The 19,271-nt window shown below is 47.1% G+C and overlaps 8 non-coding genes and 1 pseudogene across 8 annotated transcripts; all 9 read right to left on the bottom strand.

The window, feature by feature from the left end:
• Positions 1–2,986: 2,986 nt before the first annotated feature.
• Positions 2,987–3,064, bottom strand: LOC141235792 (U2 spliceosomal RNA; annotated as a pseudogene).
• A 1,109-nt stretch (positions 3,065–4,173) lies between these two features.
• On the bottom strand, positions 4,174–4,364 carry LOC141235727 (U2 spliceosomal RNA). Its single transcript, XR_012301494.1, has one exon. It is a non-coding gene; the product is annotated as a U2 spliceosomal RNA (small nuclear RNA).
• A 1,109-nt stretch (positions 4,365–5,473) lies between these two features.
• LOC141235758 (U2 spliceosomal RNA) lies at positions 5,474–5,663 on the bottom strand. Its single transcript, XR_012301520.1, has one exon. It is a non-coding gene; the product is annotated as a U2 spliceosomal RNA (small nuclear RNA).
• A 6,170-nt stretch (positions 5,664–11,833) lies between these two features.
• Positions 11,834–12,024, bottom strand: LOC141235469 (U2 spliceosomal RNA). The gene has a single exon (XR_012301242.1). It is a non-coding gene; the product is annotated as a U2 spliceosomal RNA (small nuclear RNA).
• Positions 12,025–13,133: 1,109 nt separating this feature from the next.
• Positions 13,134–13,324, bottom strand: LOC141235828 (U2 spliceosomal RNA). The gene has a single exon (XR_012301560.1). It is a non-coding gene; the product is annotated as a U2 spliceosomal RNA (small nuclear RNA).
• Positions 13,325–14,433: 1,109 nt separating this feature from the next.
• Positions 14,434–14,624, bottom strand: LOC141235827 (U2 spliceosomal RNA). The gene has a single exon (XR_012301559.1). It is a non-coding gene; the product is annotated as a U2 spliceosomal RNA (small nuclear RNA).
• Positions 14,625–15,733: 1,109 nt separating this feature from the next.
• Positions 15,734–15,924, bottom strand: LOC141235672 (U2 spliceosomal RNA). Its single transcript, XR_012301440.1, has one exon. It is a non-coding gene; the product is annotated as a U2 spliceosomal RNA (small nuclear RNA).
• A 1,109-nt stretch (positions 15,925–17,033) lies between these two features.
• Positions 17,034–17,224, bottom strand: LOC141235826 (U2 spliceosomal RNA). The gene has a single exon (XR_012301558.1). It is a non-coding gene; the product is annotated as a U2 spliceosomal RNA (small nuclear RNA).
• Positions 17,225–18,333: 1,109 nt separating this feature from the next.
• On the bottom strand, positions 18,334–18,524 carry LOC141235825 (U2 spliceosomal RNA). The gene has a single exon (XR_012301557.1). It is a non-coding gene; the product is annotated as a U2 spliceosomal RNA (small nuclear RNA).
• Positions 18,525–19,271: the final 747 nt, after the last annotated feature.

The raw sequence follows: 19,271 nt of genomic DNA, 5'->3' as shown, positions 1-19,271 counted from the left end.
ACTTTGGAACGGAAGACGATTCGCTTGGACTCCTCCTCAAAGTGCCTTTTCAGGCTCTTCTTGGTCTCCTCCAGCTCCTCCCTCACGTCCCAGCCGCAGTGAAGAAGGTCCTGCAGCGACCGCAGCTCGCGCTGCAGCCCTCTGAAGTCCCTCCTCTTCTCACACGCCTGTTGTCGACCCTTGGCCTGAAAGAAACAGCGAAACTCAACTTTAACATATTCCCACCAATCAGAGACTGTTTGGAAGCTACCCTTGTAGGACTGCCACATTGCGTAGGCTGCTCTCAGCTCCTCCACGACTTCATCCTGAGCCAGCAGAGCACAATTCAGCTTCCAGGAGCCGGGGCCGGACGGAAAACCGTCGCCGAGGACACCTTGTAAGTGAATGGCTCTGTGGTCGGAGAAGAAGCAGGGGACCATCGAGTGCCTACTCTGCCTGACTGCCCGAGAGGTGAACACAAAGTCAATCCTGGAGCGGAGTGAGCCATCGGGTCGGCTCCACGAATAGTTCGTGGAGCCTCTCCCCATGGAGCCCACCACGTCCTGAAGAGAGGCCTCGGTTACCATCTCGATGAGCAGCTTGGACGTGATGTCCAACTTGGCAGATGTGCCAGAACTACGACCATCCTCCTCGATGGGGCAGTTGAAATCCCCGGCCATCACTAAGGTCCTGGTGGTGGCAAGCTGAAGCCGCAGGGTCTGGAAAAGCTCCAAACGCTCATTCTTCAGTGGGGACGCATACACGTTGATGAACCTGACAGGTTCTCCTGCCCAGTTGCCATCTACAACAAGAGCCCTGCCGCAGATGAGCTCCTGGACGGACTCAAGCGTGAATGCGCCCCCCCTGATCAGAATTGCGACCCCCGCAGACTTGCAGTCACCCCCACCGGACCAGTAGGATGGACCGTGGGACCACTCCCTGGCCAGATGTTTGAAGGACCTAGAGGAGGGAAGGGAACATTCCTGCAACATATAAACATCACACAACTGGGAAGTAAGGAAGGCATAAATAGTCTGACGTCTGAACTTGTCCTTGATGCTCCTGACATTAATGGAAAATAAGTTAATATTAGCCATCATGTAGGGAAAAAAGAAAAAGTTAGCGCAGGCAATACACCTTAGTTACCACTCCGGTCGGGTGGTCCCTCGTCGGTGTTGACTGCTGGTGACGGGATCACCAGCAGGCCCTCTTCCTCCATCTGGTCAAGCAGTGCGGCCTCGATCTCGGCGACCACCAGTTCCTCCTCTTCTGGCTCGGCCACCAGGGTCTCAACCATGTGCTCCATCTCTTCTGGCTCAGGGAGGGTATCCTCCTTTTCGCCTACGAAATCCAGAATCTTCTTTTTGGAGGATTCAGTAGCAGGGCTGTCCTCCACCTTCCTCTTTCCCCGGGTTGGAACTGGGGAGACAAGAAGGGGAAAATCCTCCTCGGAATAGATAGCGGCGGGTGGAGGAAAGGTTAATTCCACCGCTACCATGGTCTGGGGAGGGAGAGTGGCTGCCGGGGCAGGGGAAAGGACACCTGCTGAGGAGTAGGGGAAGGAGGAAGAGGAAGTGGAATCCTCAGCAGGGGTGGCCGGGGTGGGGGGGGATTGGCCGGGGTGGCAGGGGGAGGGATCGAGAGAGGGGTGACAGAACTCTTACCCTCCTTTGACTTTTTCTTCTGCTTCGGAGCTGCTGGGACCGTCGCTGGGGCTTTGGCCACCGACTCCTTGACCGCTTTGGCCTTGGTCGTCTCGGCCTTGGCCGCTGGGGCCTTGGTCGTCGCGTCCTTGACCTTCACAGGCCTGGTCGTCGGGGCCTTGTCCTCCGGAGCTGGGGTCGTCGCAACCACCGATGCCCTGGATCTCTCACGCTTGGGGCAATCCTTGTATAGATGAGCCGCCAGCCCACACAGGTTGCAGGACGTCTTCTTCGGGCAGTCCTTCGAGCTGTGTCCCGTCACTCGACAAATCCTGCAGGCATCCTCCTTGCAGTCCTTCATCTCGTGGCCGTTCTTGCCGCATCTCCTGCAGTTCCGCGGCATGTCCGGGTAATAGATGAGGCCGTAGGAGTTGCCCAGGGAGAATGTCGGGGGCAGGTGCCGAAGTCCGTCTGAGTACGCCAGGTCCCTGTGAAGTCTAACGGTCACCGACCACTTACCTGTCCAGAAGCCGAGTCCATTCAGGATGTGAGAGGGTTCCTTCACAACCAAACAGAAGCGTCTCAGGAAGGTACAGATGTCTTGGCCTGGGGTGTGCGGGTTGCGCATGGAGACCGTGATCCTCCTTTCGTCCCTCTGGATAGGGCAGCTACCTGTAAAGGCAGAGAAAGAATTATCCGGTCCTTTTGCGCTTACCATTTCCCAGAACCTCCTGCAGGTGTTCACAGTGGCGAAGGTGACGAAGAAGATCCCCGTCAAGAAGGTCTGGATGCTGAGGGTGTCCGACCTGGAGAAGCCTCGATCCAGCAGCATCTTCTGGCAGAACACGTCCGAGGACATGTCCGGCACCCTCCCATCCACTTCCTTCAGCTTCAGGGCCACCGTCTGCCGCATCCATGGCTCCAGGGCTGGAGCTTCGTGGCGGGGCTTCTGGGGTCCCTTCTGCTGGCCAGTCGTGGAGGCAGAGTCCTTGGGGTCAGAATCGGCTCCTGGCTGGGCCCTCCTGGCTGTCCCCTGCTCCAGGCTCTTCTTTTCAGCCTTCCTCGCAGCGCTTGCCATGGCTTTCCTCCTGCAGTTACTTCTTGGAGCTGGATCTGGAACTCTTCCCGGAATGGGTGGAGCTATGCAGATTCTTCTCCCGTCGTGTTCTGGACAAATTCCCCGAAAGGTCTTTGTCTCGATGATTTTCTTCCTCGAAGATTCCACAGGACAGCCCGATTCTTCTCCGAGTCTTCGTCTTCTTCTGGATTCTTTAGAGCTTCTTCCTCCCACCGATATCCGCCTTCCTTCTCCGATGTCAGCTGGGCTCCGAAGCTCTTCTCCTTCCGAGTTCGATCGCTCTCGTCAAGTGTAGATCGTAGCTCTTGTGTTCTTAAAAGAACAGATACTACACTTGATCTTAGCCAAAAGGCCGAGAAGCGATAACCAGAATTGGTTTCGAACTACGGAGCCACCCAAGGATCCTGAAGAGTCCATTTGTGGAGATGAGCTCCTGGACTCCCGTTAAGAAGACATGTTGTCAACCTCTAGATCCCTTACATGCCTGCACTTTTCGGCTTGCTGCTGCTGCAATCCACGCGTTTTAGATCTGCATAACTCCACCTCTTTCAACACAGCACCCTCACCCCCTGCTGTTCCCACCCGCCTCAACACCGTTGGAAGGGAGGAGAACCAATTAAGGCGGGGGGTGGGGTGGAACGAGCAGCTGTCTACCCTTAGCAGGAGGGCTGCTGATTACTTACCTCTCCTGCTGCTGCTGGCTGTCCAGCAGCAGACTGAAGGTGGCTGCTGCTGTGCGCAGGTATATAAAGGCTCAGAGCCTATTATGACACGCGCAGCCAGCGTTCCATTGCCACATTCCATCTACTGCAGGCAGGATACCTGGCTGGCTGAATGTCGCTGAGAAGCTCACAGAGACCGCCATAAGCAACAGTTTAACAGAATGCCACAGACTAATCAACCAAACTTTTTGGGTTGGGTTCTCTTTTATAGTCTGCAGGCATTAATTGAAAGAAGTCAGTGTTCCAGCAGAGGGAGACAACGTTTCAGAAAAGGCATTGTAGCAAACCAAAAAAGAAATTTTAAGCGCAGCAGAGTAACCAGCGCACATACCTGTTAGCTCAGGTGAGTTTAAAAGGCTGCTGTTGATAACAAGGGCATTTGCTAAATAGATGGTGTGTGTGCAACAATATACTGAAAGGTCAATTATATTGTGCAGCTTATCTCACCACCTGTAGTTATTTAGGTGAAAGCTCCAAAATACTTGCCTAATATGTCTGTTTATCCAAAAGGAAGTAAAGAGGGAGAGCTAGAAAGATAGCATTGCGTTACATTACATGGCAATGCAATGCACAGTTGCTGAAGTTGAACCAAAATGAGCTTGTCATCTGGCTTCTGCAACTTTGAACATGAAAAATCCAATGAGGAGAAGAAAAGCAAAGCCAAAGAGTCCATCCCAAAATCCGACAAACAAGCAAAATGAACAAAAAACATTGAATTCAATACTTTCTGATTTTAGAAACTGCATTAAAGAAGGGGTGCACCGGTCCTGGAGATACTGCAATACCAGGTCAATGCGTGGAGTGGACAGAGCAAGCTCTTTTTCCATCTCCCTGTTCTAAAAATCCATTTAATATATGGTTCCCAGATAGGGGACGTATAAGATATTAAACTGATAAGAACAGATACTACACTTGATCTTAGCCAAAAGGCCGAGAAGCGATAACCAGAATTGGTTTCGAACTACGGAGCCACCCAAGGATCCTGAAGAGTCCATTTGTGGAGATGAGCTCCTGGACTCCCGTTAAGAAGACATGTTGTCAACCTCTAGATCCCTTACATGCCTGCACTTTTCGGCTTGCTGCTGCTGCAATCCACGCGTTTTAGATCTGCATAACTCCACCTCTTTAAACACAGCACCCTCACCCCCTGCTGTTCCCACCCGCCTCAACACCGTTGGAAGGGAGGAGAACCAATTAAGGCGGGGGGTGGGGTGGAACGAGCAGCTGTCTACCCTTAGCAGGAGGGCTGCTGATTACTTACCTCTCCTGCTGCTGCTGGCTGTCCAGCAGCAGACTGAAGGTGGCTGCTGCTGTGCGCAGGTATATAAAGGCTCAGAGCCTATTATGACACGCGCAGCCAGCGTTCCATTGCCACATTCCATCTACTGCAGGCAGGATACCTGGCTGGCTGAATGTCGCTGAGAAGCTCACAGAGACCGCCATAAGCAACAGTTTAACAGAATGCCACAGACTAATCAACCAAACTTTTTGGGTTGGGTTCTCTTTTATAGTCTGCAGGCATTAATTGAAAGAAGTCAGTGTTCCAGCAGAGGGAGACAACGTTTCAGAAAAGGCATTGTAGCAAACCAAAAAAGAAATTTTAAGCGCAGCAGAGTAACCAGCGCACATACCTGTTAGCTCAGGTGAGTTTAAAAGGCTGCTGTTGATAACAAGGGCATTTGCTAAATAGATGGTGTGTGTGCAACAATATACTGAAAGGTCAATTATATTGTGCAGCTTATCTCACCACCTGTAGTTATTTAGGTGAAAGCTCCAAAATGCTTGCCTAATATGTCTGTTTATCCAAAAGGAAGTAAAGAGGGAGAGCTAGAAAGATAGCATTGCGTTACATTACATGGCAATGCAATGCACAGTTGCTGAAGTTGAACCAAAATGAGCTTGTCATCTGGCTTCTGCAACTTTGAACATGAAAAATCCAATGAGGAGAAGAAAAGCAAAGCCAAAGAGTCCATCCCAAAATCCGACAAACAAGCAAAATGAACAAAAAACATTGAATTCAATACTTTCTGATTTTAGAAACTGCATTAAAGAAAGGGTGCACCGGTCCTGGAGATACTGCAATACCAGGTCAATGCGTGGAGTGGACAGAGCAAGCTCTTTTTCCATCTCCCTGTTCTAAAAATCCATTTAATATATGGTCCCCAGATAGGGGACGTATCAGATATTAAACTGATAAGAACAGATCAGGTTTCAACATAATTTATTAAGTGCGTAAAAGATGGTTTACAATCAAAAACAACAACACAAACAGTACATTATTAAAACACAGAATTCCACCCATAAAAACCCCATATACGATTAGCATCCCTCCTCCCAATACATTTGACATCCCTCAAGTAATAAATATACATCTGGCTAAAAGCAATTTTAAGACAATCCTTCACAGAAATAGCATCACGTTTAAAAAGTAAAATATTGCGTGCCTTCCAAAGGGCGTCTTTAAAACAGTTAATCATACACCAACATATACAATACTGTTGAGGGGTCGGACATTTAAAAAGGCCATATATAACATATTCATGGTTAAAATCTCTTAAACCGCAAGTCCATTTTAAAAGAATCCCAACTTTGTGCCAAAGTTCCTGTGCAAATGGGCAATTCCACATAAGGTGCAAGGTGGTTTCGTCATTAACACATGAGTCTCTGGGGCATTTGGCTCTGGCCACCAGGCTTCTCCTGTGTTGAAACTCTCTGGTGGGGAGGCACTGGTGGACCACCATCCATGCGATGTCCTTATGTCCATTTGCTAAGAATTTCCCGAAGACATTCTTCCAAACTTGCTTCGATCTCTCTTCTGAGAAATTTACTATGGGGGTCACATCTTCATTCCTCCTCAGAAAAGATAAAAGCTTCTTGCGGTCTTTAAAAATGTCCATATTAAAATCACCAAGGCTATAAAATCGAACAGTCTTTTCTAAGATTGCTTGGTGTTTGGGGGGGCATAGTAAAACAGGGGAATTCAACGACAACTTAAACCATCTTTTAAAAATCATCCCACAAGTATATTTTAAAAAATAACTTAGCGCACTATTACCATTAAAATGTTTGAAACAAAAGCAGAAATAATTTAAATGCAAATAAATATGTAAATCGGGGACATCCCTTCCGCCGTTCATTTTATTCTTCCTCATTATTTCTCGCCTTAATTTTTCCATTTTGGAGTTCCATAAAAACATAAAGATCATCCTAGTCATTTTTTTAATTAAAACATCAGAGGGGGGGTACACCATAGCTATATACAGTATGAGGGGTAACAACACTGATTTTATAATTAAAATTTTCCCCTCCATTGTTAGGGACCTCAAACCCCAAAATGATATTTTCTTTGACATTTTTTCTATGACATTCTCCCAGCTTTGAGTTCCCACATTCTCCTCGTTAAAAACAACTCCAAGAATTTTTACATTGTCTCGTTTTATAGTGAGCTGCGGGAGTTGGGCGGTGTCCCAGGATCCCAAAGTCAGACATTCAGATTTATTTAAATTAAGTTTAAAACCGGATGCCTGGGAAAAAAAATCAATGCGCAACACCGCCCTCCGGAGGGAAGCAGGGTCCACGCACACAACCGTCACGTCATCCATGTAGCCAAAGACTCTCACATCACTGCCACCTCCGCCTGGAACAGGAACCCCTCTAATCACTTTGTCTTTCCTTATTGCGCTCAGCAGGGGCTCCATGGCGCAGATGAACAGGATGGGCGACAAGGGGCATCCCTGCTTCACTCCGGACTCAAGGGGAACTCCATCTGTTAAAAAGCCATTAAGAGAAATTTGACTAAAACAATTTTTATATAAAATCTTAATACAATTTAAAAGCATATTAGGGATACCCATTCTTTTTAAAACTCTAAAAAGAAATCTATGAGAGACTCTATCGAAAGCTTTTTCAAAATCTAGGGCTAAAAGAGCTACATTTTGACCCCGGTCTCTGGAATACCAAATTACATCCCTTAATACGTTTAAAACCTCTGAAATACTTCTGCCTGGTACACTACAAACCTGCTCAGGCTGGATTAGTTTGGCAATGACACTCCTGAGCCGGTCTGCAACCACCTTAGCAAGTACCTTGTAATCAACATTTAGGAGAGTTATGGGTCTCCAATTCGCTAGAGTACTGCGGTCACCTTTTTTATATATCAAAGACACCACTCCTCTCCTCCACGAAAATGGCAACTGTTCACAAATAAAAACTTCTTTAAAAAGCATAAAAAGGTCCTCTTTTAAAATGTCCCAAAAAGTAAGGTAAAATTCTACAGGTAGTCCGTCACACCCAGATGCTTTACCCTTAGAGAAACTTTTAAAAACATAAAATAATTCCTCTAAAACAATATCGCGTTCTAAAAACTCCTGGTCTGTAAAATTTAACTTAAAATCGAGATCATTAAGAGCATCAGATAAAAAGGACTCATCTATACACTTTTTACTAAAAAGATGCTTATAAAAGTTAAAAGTAGCATTCAACATTCCCTGCATAGATGTTTCACCCTCTAGATTTGTGATCACTTCTCTTTTATCCATGACTTTTTTGAAGAAGAAGCGAGAGCACTTCTCCCCCTCCTCCAAGTGCTGCACTCTAGAGTTAAAAATAATCTCTTTCCCCTTTGTGTCTATGCAGTTCTGAATTTCAGTTTTTAGGCTAGCAATATCATCTCCCACCTCCACCCCTAGCTCTTTGAATTTAAAAAGTGTTTGCAGTTTGGTGTTAAGATCACTAAAACATCTTTTTTTCTCTCTAGCTTTACGTCTCCCTGCTTTTATAAAAAACATTCTGACTTTTTTTTTCAAATTTTCCCACCAGGTTACCATAGGGGCATCAGAAGGTTTTTGTCGCCGCCAGGCTTGATAGGCTTTACCAAAGTCTTGTCGAATCAGAGGGTCCTCCAGCAGGTATGTACTTAGACGCCAGAGGCCCCTGTTGACCCTCTGTTCATCCCGGTATTCTAGATGCACCTCCAAGCCCTTATGGTCAGAAAATATATTTGATGTTAAAACACATTTTACAGGGTTAAAATCATCTGATAGGAAAATAAAATCGATCCTGGAGGACACCCCTCTTCCGGACCACGTATAACCAGGGTCCGTCGGCAGGAGTGACCTCCACGCATCGCATAATTTAAAATCAGTTATAAAATCTTTCAATAGATGACATGACTTATCCAATTTGCGTAAAGGGTCACCCCCTGCTCGTTGTTCACTAGCACAAAGACAATTAAAATCACCCCCTACGATCAGGGGAGATGACCCAGTACAGTACAATGGCAATATCCCAAATAAATTAATTCTCTCTTGCTTATCAGGGGGAGCATAAATATTCATTACACGTAGGGTAAAACCATTAAATTTAAAATGCACTAAAACCACTCTGCCTGGTACTATTTCTGTGACAGCATTTATAGTAATATTTCTCCCACGACAGAGGAAGCCCACCCCCGCTGACTTGTTGTCATTGGAGCCAGACCAGATGGAGGGCCCCAGTCTCCAATCTGTCTTGATATCATTATAATTTAGTGCATGTTGTATCCCGCATTCCTGTAATAAACATATGTCAAAGTCAGTGGTTTCTAAATACTTGAATAGAGCAGCCCTACGAACTGGGCTCTTTAATGACCTCACATTCAGTGAGACAAGTCTTAATGTGGGCATTCATAGGTCAGGGTGGTGGATCTTCCATGAGGACACCTGACTCAAAGCCCTGTATGTCAAATTGCTCCAGGACATCCGGGCTAGAGGACCCAAACGACTCGATATTCTGTGAGCCGGCGGTTGCCCCCTCGTAGGTCACGGTTCCCAGCCACATTCCAGGAGACGCTGGGGCCTCGACATTCCGTCTCTTTTTCGGGGCAGACTCCACTAGGTCACTGGTGCAGTCCTCCTCTTCCTCCACCTCCTCCAGGGGGGGGAGACTGGTCCATCAGGACAAGATCAGCAACACAGATTTCCTGATGTTCGCCACCTAGAAGCAAAGCCCCCTCATCTGGCTGGCTAATCGCCCTGGAAGATCCTGAGGCCATCGCTGCGTGGTCCCCTGTAGCCAACCGCACAGGGGCACCACCCTCCAGCCCAACAGGATCGGTATCGGGAACCATCGATACGGAGGATACCCTCCCAGAAGGAGGACCCCCCCACTCCGGTCCATGCGAGGTCCGCCCATCGTTAAGGGACTTCGATGCAGGTGCCGCCCCAGAGGGGCCTCCGGCTCCCTGCTCCATCCCAGCCTTCTCGCCCTTCGAACCGCCCTCCGACGCCGGCCTGCCAGTGAAGACCGGTGGGCGCATCGGCTCAGCTTCAGAAGATGCAGCTTCTGCGTAGGTCCTGGTCCTGGTCCTGCTGGGGCATCCTCGGAACATGTGCCCCGCCTCACCGCAGAGATTACATTTCCTCCCAGCGGGACAGTCCTTCATTAAATGTCCGTAACAGCTGCAATTATTGCAGCGGTCTACTTTCCTGCCCATGCAGGACGTTTGGGTATGACCCATTTGTCCACAGTTCCTGCAACATACTGGCATTCCAGGATAAAATAAGTAGCCTCTGCTCTTACCGATTACGAAGGTTGAGGGAGGGTGTAGCATTCCTCCCACTCCACTAAGGTCCCTCTTTAGACGGGCCATATACCTTCTCTTGCCGCACCAGAAGCCTACCGCGTTCTTCACAGTACCCAGGTATCTCAGATCATCACAATAGCGGGTAAGGTAGGTCGAGATGTCTGCAGCTTCCACAAAGGGGTTCGGGAAATGCACCACGATGGGGATCTCGTCATAAGCATACAAGAGACAAAAGGTTAGTCCATCCAATTCATCTAAGTAGTTTTTCTCGTTTACCTTTTGTACGAGTTGCTGACAGCATCCCTGGCTCTTGAAGGTGATGGTGTATGTCCCCTTGTACTCGTTGTCCTGGAAGCAGAATATGTCTTCCCGCCGAAACTCCAGAACTCCAAGAAGAATCCTATGGCAGATGTAGTCCAAATTCTTCTCCATCCTCGATGCTGCTCCAACTTCAATCCTCACGGTGTTCCGCATCCGGGCATCACCCAATGAATATGTGAGCGTTGCCGGCATCCTTCACTCAGGAACGTACCGACTCTTCTCTCTGAAAGGCGCAAGCCTTCATGGGATCCCTTCCCATTGCTCCCGGACTAATCCTTCCTCCCAATAGCAGCAGGGGGGTTAAGTCCCTCCGAAGAGGAACGATCCCCCCAGGCCGAGAGAAAGGGTACCAAGAGCACCTCACAGGCAAGACCACACAGGTAAACCTGATAGATCGTGCCAAAAGGCCGAGAAGCGATAACCAGAATTGGTTTCGAACTACGGAGCCACCCAAGGATCCTGAAGAGTCCATTTGTGGAGATGAGCTCCTGGACTCCCGTTAAGAAGACATGTTGTCAACCTCTAGATCCCTTACATGCCTGCACTTTTCGGCTTGCTGCTGCTGCAATCCACGCGTTTTAGATCTGCATAACTCCACCTCTTTAAACACAGCACCCTCACCCCCTGCTGTTCCCACCCGCCTCAACACCGTTGGAAGGGAGGAGAACCAATTAAGGCGGGGGGTGGGGTGAAACGAGCAGCTGTCTACCCTTAGCAGGAGGGCTGCTGATTACTTACCTCTCCTGCTGCTGCTGGCTGTCCAGCAGCAGACTGAAGGTGGCTGCTGCTGTGCGCAGGTATATAAAGGCTCAGAGCCTATTATGACACGCGCAGCCAGCGTTCCATTGCCACATTCCATCTACTGCAGGCAGGATACCTGGCTGGCTGAATGTCGCTGAGAAGCTCACAGAGACCGCCATAAGCAACAGTTTAACAGAATGCCACAGACTAATCAACCAAACTTTTTGGGTTGGGTTCTCTTTTATAGTCTGCAGGCATTAATTGAAAGAAGTCAGTGTTCCAGCAGAGGGAGACAACGTTTCAGAAAAGGCATTGTAGCAAACCAAAAAAGAAATTTTAAGCGCAGCAGAGTAACCAGCGCACATACCTGTTAGCTCAGGTGAGTTTAAAAGGCTGCTGTTGATAACAAGGGCATTTGCTAAATAGATGGTGTGTGTGCAACAATATACTGAAAGGTCAATTATATTGTGCAGCTTATCTCACCACCTGTAGTTATTTAGGTGAAAGCTCCAAAATGCTTGCCTAATATGTCTGTTTATCCAAAAGGAAGTAAAGAGGGAGAGCTAGAAAGATAGCATTGCGTTACATTACATGGCAATGCAATGCACAGTTGCTGAAGTTGAACCAAAATGAGCTTGTCATCTGGCTTCTGCAACTTTGAACATGAAAAATCCAATGAGGAGAAGAAAAGCAAAGCCAAAGAGTCCATCCCAAAATCCGACAAACAAGCAAAATGAACAAAAAACATTGAATTCAATACTTTCTGATTTTAGAAACTGCATTAAAGAAGGGGTGCACCGGTCCTGGAGATACTGCAATACCAGGTCAATGCGTGGAGTGGACAGAGCAAGCTCTTTTTCCATCTCCCTGTTCTAAAAATCCATTTAATATATGGTCCCCAGATAGGGGACGTATCAGATATTAAACTGATAAGAACAGATACTACACTTGATCTTAGCCAAAAGGCCGAGAAGCGATAACCAGAATTGGTTTCGAACTACGGAGCCACCCAAGGATCCTGAAGAGTCCATTTGTGGAGATGAGCTCCTGGACTCCCGTTAAGAAGACATGTTGTCAACCTCTAGATCCCTTACATGCCTGCACTTTTCGGCTTGCTGCTGCTGCAATCCACGCGTTTTAGATCTGCATAACTCCACCTCTTTAAACACAGCACCCTCACCCCCTGCTGTTCCCACCCGCCTCAACACCGTTGGAAGGGAGGAGAACCAATTAAGGCGGGGGGTGGGGTGGAACGAGCAGCTGTCTACCCTTAGCAGGAGGGCTGCTGATTACTTACCTCTCCTGCTGTTGCTGGCTGTCCAGCAGCAGACTGAAGGTGGCTGCTGCTGTGCGCAGGTATATAAAGGCTCAGAGCCTATTATGACACGCGCAGCCAGCGTTCCATTGCCACATTCCATCTACTGCAGGCAGGATACCTGGCTGGCTGAATGTCGCTGAGAAGCTCACAGAGACCGCCATAAGCAACAGTTTAACAGAATGCCACAGACTAATCAACCAAACTTTTTGGGTTGGGTTCTCTTTTATAGTCTGCAGGCATTAATTGAAAGAAGTCAGTGTTCCAGCAGAGGGAGACAACGTTTCAGAAAAGGCATTGTAGCAAACCAAAAAAGAAATTTTAAGCGCAGCAGAGTAACCAGCGCACATACCTGTTAGCTCAGGTGAGTTTAAAAGGCTGCTGTTGATAACAAGGGCATTTGCTAAATAGATGGTGTGTGTGCAACAATATACTGAAAGGTCAATTATATTGTGCAGCTTATCTCACCACCTGTAGTTATTTAGGTGAAAGCTCCAAAATGCTTGCCTAATATGTCTGTTTATCCAAAAGGAAGTAAAGAGGGAGAGCTAGAAAGATAGCATTGCGTTACATTACATGGCAATGCAATGCACAGTTGCTGAAGTTGAACCAAAATGAGCTTGTCATCTGGCTTCTGCAACTTTGAACATGAAAAATCCAATGAGGAGAAGAAAAGCAAAGCCAAAGAGTCCATCCCAAAATCCGACAAACAAGCAAAATGAACAAAAAACATTGAATTCAATACTTTCTGATTTTAGAAACTGCATTAAAGAAGGGGTGCACCGGTCCTGGAGATACTGCAATACCAGGTCAATGCGTGGAGTGGACAGAGCAAGCTCTTTTTCCATCTCCCTGTTCTAAAAATCCATTTAATATATGGTCCCCAGATAGGGGACGTATCAGATATTAAACTGATAAGAACAGATACTACACTTGATCTTAGCCAAAAGGCCGAGAAGCGATAACCAGAATTGGTTTCGAACTACGGAGCCACCCAAGGATCCTGAAGAGTCCATTTGTGGAGATGAGCTCCTGGACTCCCGTTAAGAAGACATGTTGTCAACCTCTAGATCCCTTACATGCCTGCACTTTTCGGCTTGCTGCTGCTGCAATCCACGCGTTTTAGATCTGCATAACTCCACCTCTTTAAACACAGCACCCTCACCCCCTGCTGTTCCCACCCGCCTCAACACCGTTGGAAGGGAGGAGAACCAATTAAGGCGGGGGGTGGGGTGGAACGAGCAGCTGTCTACCCTTAGCAGGAGGGCTGCTGATTACTTACCTCTCCTGCTGCTGCTGGCTGTCCAGCAGCAGACTGAAGGTGGCTGCTGCTGTGCGCAGGTATATAAAGGCTCAGAGCCTATTATGACACGCGCAGCTAGCGTTCCATTGCCACATTCCATCTACTGCAGGCAGGATACCTGGCTGGCTGAATGTCGCTGAGAAGCTCACAGAGACCGCCATAAGCAACAGTTTAACAGAATGCCACAGACTAATCAACCAAACTTTTTGGGTTGGGTTCTCTTTTATAGTCTGCAGGCATTAATTGAAAGAAGTCAGTGTTCCAGCAGAGGGAGACAACGTTTCAGAAAAGGCATTGTAGCAAACCAAAAAAGAAATTTTAAGCGCAGCAGAGTAACCAGCGCACATACCTGTTAGCTCAGGTGAGTTTAAAAGGCTGCTGTTGATAACAAGGGCATTTGCTAAATAGATGGTGTGTGTGCAACAATATACTGAAAGGTCAATTATATTGTGCAGCTTATCTCACCACCTGTAGTTATTTAGGTGAAAGCTCCAAAATGCTTGCCTAATATGTCTGTTTATCCAAAAGGAAGTAAAGAGGGAGAGCTAGAAAGATAGCATTGCGTTACATTACATGGCAATGCAATACACAGTTGCTGAAGTTGAACCAAAATGAGCTTGTCATCTGGCTTCTGCAACTTTGAACATGAAAAATCCAATGAGGAGAAGAAAAGCAAAGCCAAAGAGTCCATCCCAAAATCCGACAAACAAGCAAAATGAACAAAAAACATTGAATTCAATACTTTCTGATTTTAGAAACTGCATTAAAGAAGGGGTGCACCGGTCCTGGAGATACTGCAATACCAGGTCAATGCGTGGAGTGGACAGAGCAAGCTCTTTTTCCATCTCCCTGTTCTAAAAATCCATTTAATATATGGTCCCCAGATAGGGGACGTATCAGATATTAAACTGATAAGAACAGATACTACACTTGATCTTAGCCAAAAGGCCGAGAAGCGATAACCAGAATTGGTTTCGAACTACGGAGCCACCCAAGGATCCTGAAGAGTCCATTTGTGGAGATGAGCTCCTGGACTCCCGTTAAGAAGACATGTTGTCAACCTCTAGATCCCTTACATGCCTGCACTTTTCGGCTTGCTGCTGCTGCAATCCACGCGTTTTAGATCTGCATAACTCCACCTCTTTAAACACAGCACCCTCACACCCTGCTGTTCCCACCCGCCTCAACACCGTTGGAAGGGAGGAGAACCAATTAAGGCGGGGGGTGGGGTGGAACGAGCAGCTGTCTACCCTTAGCAGGAGGGCTGCTGATTACTTACCTCTCCTGCTGCTGCTGGCTGTCCAGCAGCAGACTGAAGGTGGCTGCTGCTGTGCGCAGGTATATAAAGGCTCAGAGCCTGTTATGACACGCGCAGCCAGCGTTCCATTGCCACATTCCATCTACTGCAGGCAGGATACCTGGCTGGCTGAATGTCGCTGAGAAGCTCACAGAGACCGCCATAAGCAACAGTTTAACAGAATGCCACAGACTAATCAACCAAACTTTTTGGGTTGGGTTCTCTTTTATAGTCTGCAGGCATTAATTGAAAGAAGTCAGTGTTCCAGCAGAGGGAGACAACGTTTCAGAAAAGGCATTGTAGCAAACCAAAAAAGAAATTTTAAGCGCAGCAGAGTAACCAGCGCACATACCTGTTAGCTCAGGTGAGTTTAAAAGGCTGCTGTTGATAACAAGGGCATTTGCTAAATAGATGGTGTGTGTGCAACAATATACTGAAAGGTCAATTATATTGTGCAGCTTATCTCACCACCTGTAGTTATTTAGGTGAAAGCTCCAAAATGCTTGCCTAATATGTCTGTTTATCCAAAAGGAAGTAAAGAGGGAGAGCTAGAAAGATAGCATTGCGTTACATTACATGGCAATGCAATGCACAGTTGCTGAAGTTGAACCAAAATGAGCTTGTCATCTGGCTTCTGCAACTTTGAACATGAAAAATCCAATGAGGAGAAGAAAAGCAAAGCCAAAGAGTCCATCCCAAAATCCGACAAACAAGCAAAATGAACAAAAAACATTGAATTCAATACTTTCTGATTTTAGAAACTGCATTAAAGAAGGGGTGCACCGGTCCTGGAGATACTGCAATACCAGGTCAATGCATGGAGTGGACAGAGCAAGCTCTTTTTCCATCTCCCTGTTCTAAAAATCCATTTAATATATGGTCCCCAGATAGGGGACGTATCAGATATTAAACTGATAAGAACAGATACTACACTTGATCTTAGCCAAAAGGCCGAGAAGCGATAACCAGAATTGGTTTCGAACTACGGAGCCACCCAAGGATCCTGAAGAGTCCATTTGTGGAGATGAGCTCCTGGACTCCCGTTAAGAAGACATGTTGTCAACCTCTAGATCCCTTACATGCCTGCACTTTTCGGCTTGCTGCTGCTGCAATCCACGCGTTTTAGATCTGCATAACTCCACCTCTTTAAACACAGCACCCTCACCCCCTGCTGTTCCCACCCGCCTCAACACCGTTGGAAGGGAGGAGAACCAATTAAGGCGGGGGGTGGGGTGGAACGAGCAGCTGTCTACCCTTAGCAGGAGGGCTGCTGATTACTTACCTCTCCTGCTGCTGCTGGCTGTCCAGCAGCAGACTGAAGGTGGCTGCTGCTGTGCGCAGGTATATAAAGGCTCAGAGCCTATTATGACACGCGCAGCCAGCGTTCCATTGCCACATTCCATCTACTGCAGGCAGGATACCTGGCTGGCTGAATGTCGCTGAGAAGCTCACAGAGACCGCCATAAGCAACAGTTTAACAGAATGCCACAGACTAATCAACCAAACTTTTTGGGTTGGGTTCTCTTTTATAGTCTGCAGGCATTAATTGAAAGAAGTCAGTGTTCCAGCAGAGGGAGACAATGTTTCAGAAAAGGCATTGTAGCAAACCAAAAAAGAAATTTTAAGCGCAGCAGAGTAACCAGCGCACATACCTGTTAGCTCAGGTGAGTTTAAAAGGCTGCTGTTGATAACAAGGGCATTTGCTAAATAGATGGTGTGTGTGCAACAATATACTGAAAGGTCAATTATATTGTGCAGCTTATCTCACCACCTGTAGTTATTTAGGTGAAAGCTCCAAAATGCTTGCCTAATATGTCTGTTTATCCAAAAGGAAGTAAAGAGGGAGAGCTAGAAAGATAGCATTGCGTTACATTACATGGCAATGCAATGCACAGTTGCTGAAGTTGAACCAAAATGAGCTTGTCATCTGGCTTCTGCAACTTTGAACATGAAAAATCCAATGAGGAGAAGAAAAGCAAAGCCAAAGAGTCCATCCCAAAATCCGACAAACAAGCAAAATGAACAAAAAACATTGAATTCAATACTTTCTGATTTTAGAAACTGCATTAAAGAAGGGGTGCACCGGTCCTGGAGATACTGCAATACCAGGTCAATGCGTGGAGTGGACAGAGCAAGCTCTTTTTCCATCTCCCTGTTCTAAAAATCCATTTAATATATGGTCCCCAGATAGGGGACGTATCAGATATTAAACTGATAAGAACAGATACTACACTTGATCTTAGCCAAAAGGCCGAGAAGCGATAACCAGAATTGGTTTCGAACTACGGAGCCACCCAAGGATCCTGAAGAGTCCATTTGTGGAGATGAGCTCCTGGACTCCCGTTAAGAAGACATGTTGTCAACCTCTAGATCCCTTACATGCCTGCACTTTTCGGCTTGCTGCTGCTGCAATCCACGCGTTTTAGATCTGCATAACTCCACCTCTTTAAACACAGCACCCTCACCCCCTGCTGTTCCCACCCGCCTCAACACCGTTGGAAGGGAGGAGAACCAATTAAGGCGGGGGGTGGGGTGGAACGAGCAGCTGTCTACCCTTAGCAGGAGGGCTGCTGATTACTTACCTCTCCTGCTGCTGCTGGCTGTCCAGCAGCAGACTGAAGGTGGCTGCTGCTGTGCGCAGGTATATAAAGGCTCAGAGCCTATTATGACACGCGCAGCTAGCGTTCCATTGCCACATTCCATCTACTGCAGGCAGGATACCTGGCTGGCTGAATGTCGCTGAGAAGCTCACAGAGACCGCCATAAGCAACAGTTTAACAGAATGCCACAGACTAATCAACCAAACTTTTTGGGTTGGGTTCTCTTTTATAGTCTGCAGGCATTAATTGAAAGAAGTCAGTGTTCCAGCAGAGGGAGACAACGTTTCAGAAAAGGCATTGTAGCAAACCAAAAAAGAAATTTTAAGCGCAGCAGAGTAACCAGCGCACATACCTGTTAGCTCAGGTGAGTTTAAAAGGCTGCTGTTGATAACAAGGGCATTTGCTAAATAGATGGTGTGTGTGCAACAATATACTGAAAGGTCAATTATATTGTGCAGCTTATCTCACCACCTGTAGTTATTTAGGTGAAAGCTCCAAAATGCTTGCCTAATATGTCTGTTTATCCAAAAGGAAGTAAAGAGGGAGAGCTAGAAAGATAGCATTGCGTTACATTACATGGCAATGCAATGCACAGTTGCTGAAGTTGAACCAAAATGAGCTTGTCATCTGGCTTCTGCAACTTTGAACATGAAAAATCCAATGAGGAGAAGAAAAGCAAAGCCAAAGAGTCCATCCCAAAATCCGACAAACAAGCAAAATGAACAAAAAACATTGAATTCAATACTTTCTGATTTTAGAAACTGCATTAAAGAAGGGGTGCACCGGTCCTGGAGATACTGCAATACCAGGTCAATGCGTGGAGTGGACAGAGCAAGCTCTTTTTCCATCTCCCTGTTCTAAAAATCCATTTAATATATGGTCCCCAGATAGGGGACGTATCAGATATTAAACTGATAAGAACAGATACTACACTTGATCTTAGCCAAAAGGCCGAGAAGCGATAACCAGAATTGGTTTCGAACTACGGAGCCACCCAAGGATCCTGAAGAGTCCATTTGTGGAGATGAGCTCCTGGACTCCCGTTAAGAAGACATGTTGTCAACCTCTAGATCCCTTACATGCCTGCACTTTTCGGCTTGCTGCTGCTGCAATCCACGCGTTTTAGATCTGCATAACTCCACCTCTTTAAACACAGCACCCTCACCCCCTGCTGTTCCCACCCGCCTCAACACCGTTGGAAGGGAGGAGAACCAATTAAGGCGGGGGGTGGGGTGGAACGAGCAGCTGTCTACCCTTAGCAGGAGGGCTGCTGATTACTTACCTCTCCTGCTGCTGCTGGCTGTCCAGCAGCAGACTGAAGGTGGCTGCTGCTGTGCGCAGGTATATAAAGGCTCAGAGCCTATTATGACACGCGCAGCCAGCGTTCCATTGCCACATTCCATCTACTGCAGGCAGGATACCTGGCTGGCTGAATGTCGCTGAGAAGCTCACAGAGACCGCCATAAGCAACAGTTTAACAGAATGCCACAGACTAATCAACCAAACTTTTTGGGTTGGGTTCTCTTTTATAGTCTGCAGGCATTAATTGAAAGAAGTCAGTGTTCCAGCAGAGGGAGACAACGTTTCAGAAAAGGCATTGTAGCAAACCAAAAAAGAAATTTTAAGCGCAGCAGAGTAACCAGCGCACATACCTGTTAGCTCAGGTGAGTTTAAAAGGCTGCTGTTGATAACAAGGGCATTTGCTAAATA

The sequence above is a fragment of the Phyllobates terribilis genome, unplaced genomic scaffold (assembly GCF_046119375.1).
Source record: "Phyllobates terribilis strain yellow unplaced genomic scaffold, ASM4611937v1 Scaffold_682__1_contigs__length_827410, whole genome shotgun sequence".
In the NCBI taxonomy this organism is placed as follows: Eukaryota; Metazoa; Chordata; class Amphibia; order Anura; family Dendrobatidae; genus Phyllobates; species Phyllobates terribilis.
This window is presented reverse-complemented; position numbering and strand designations above follow the sequence as displayed.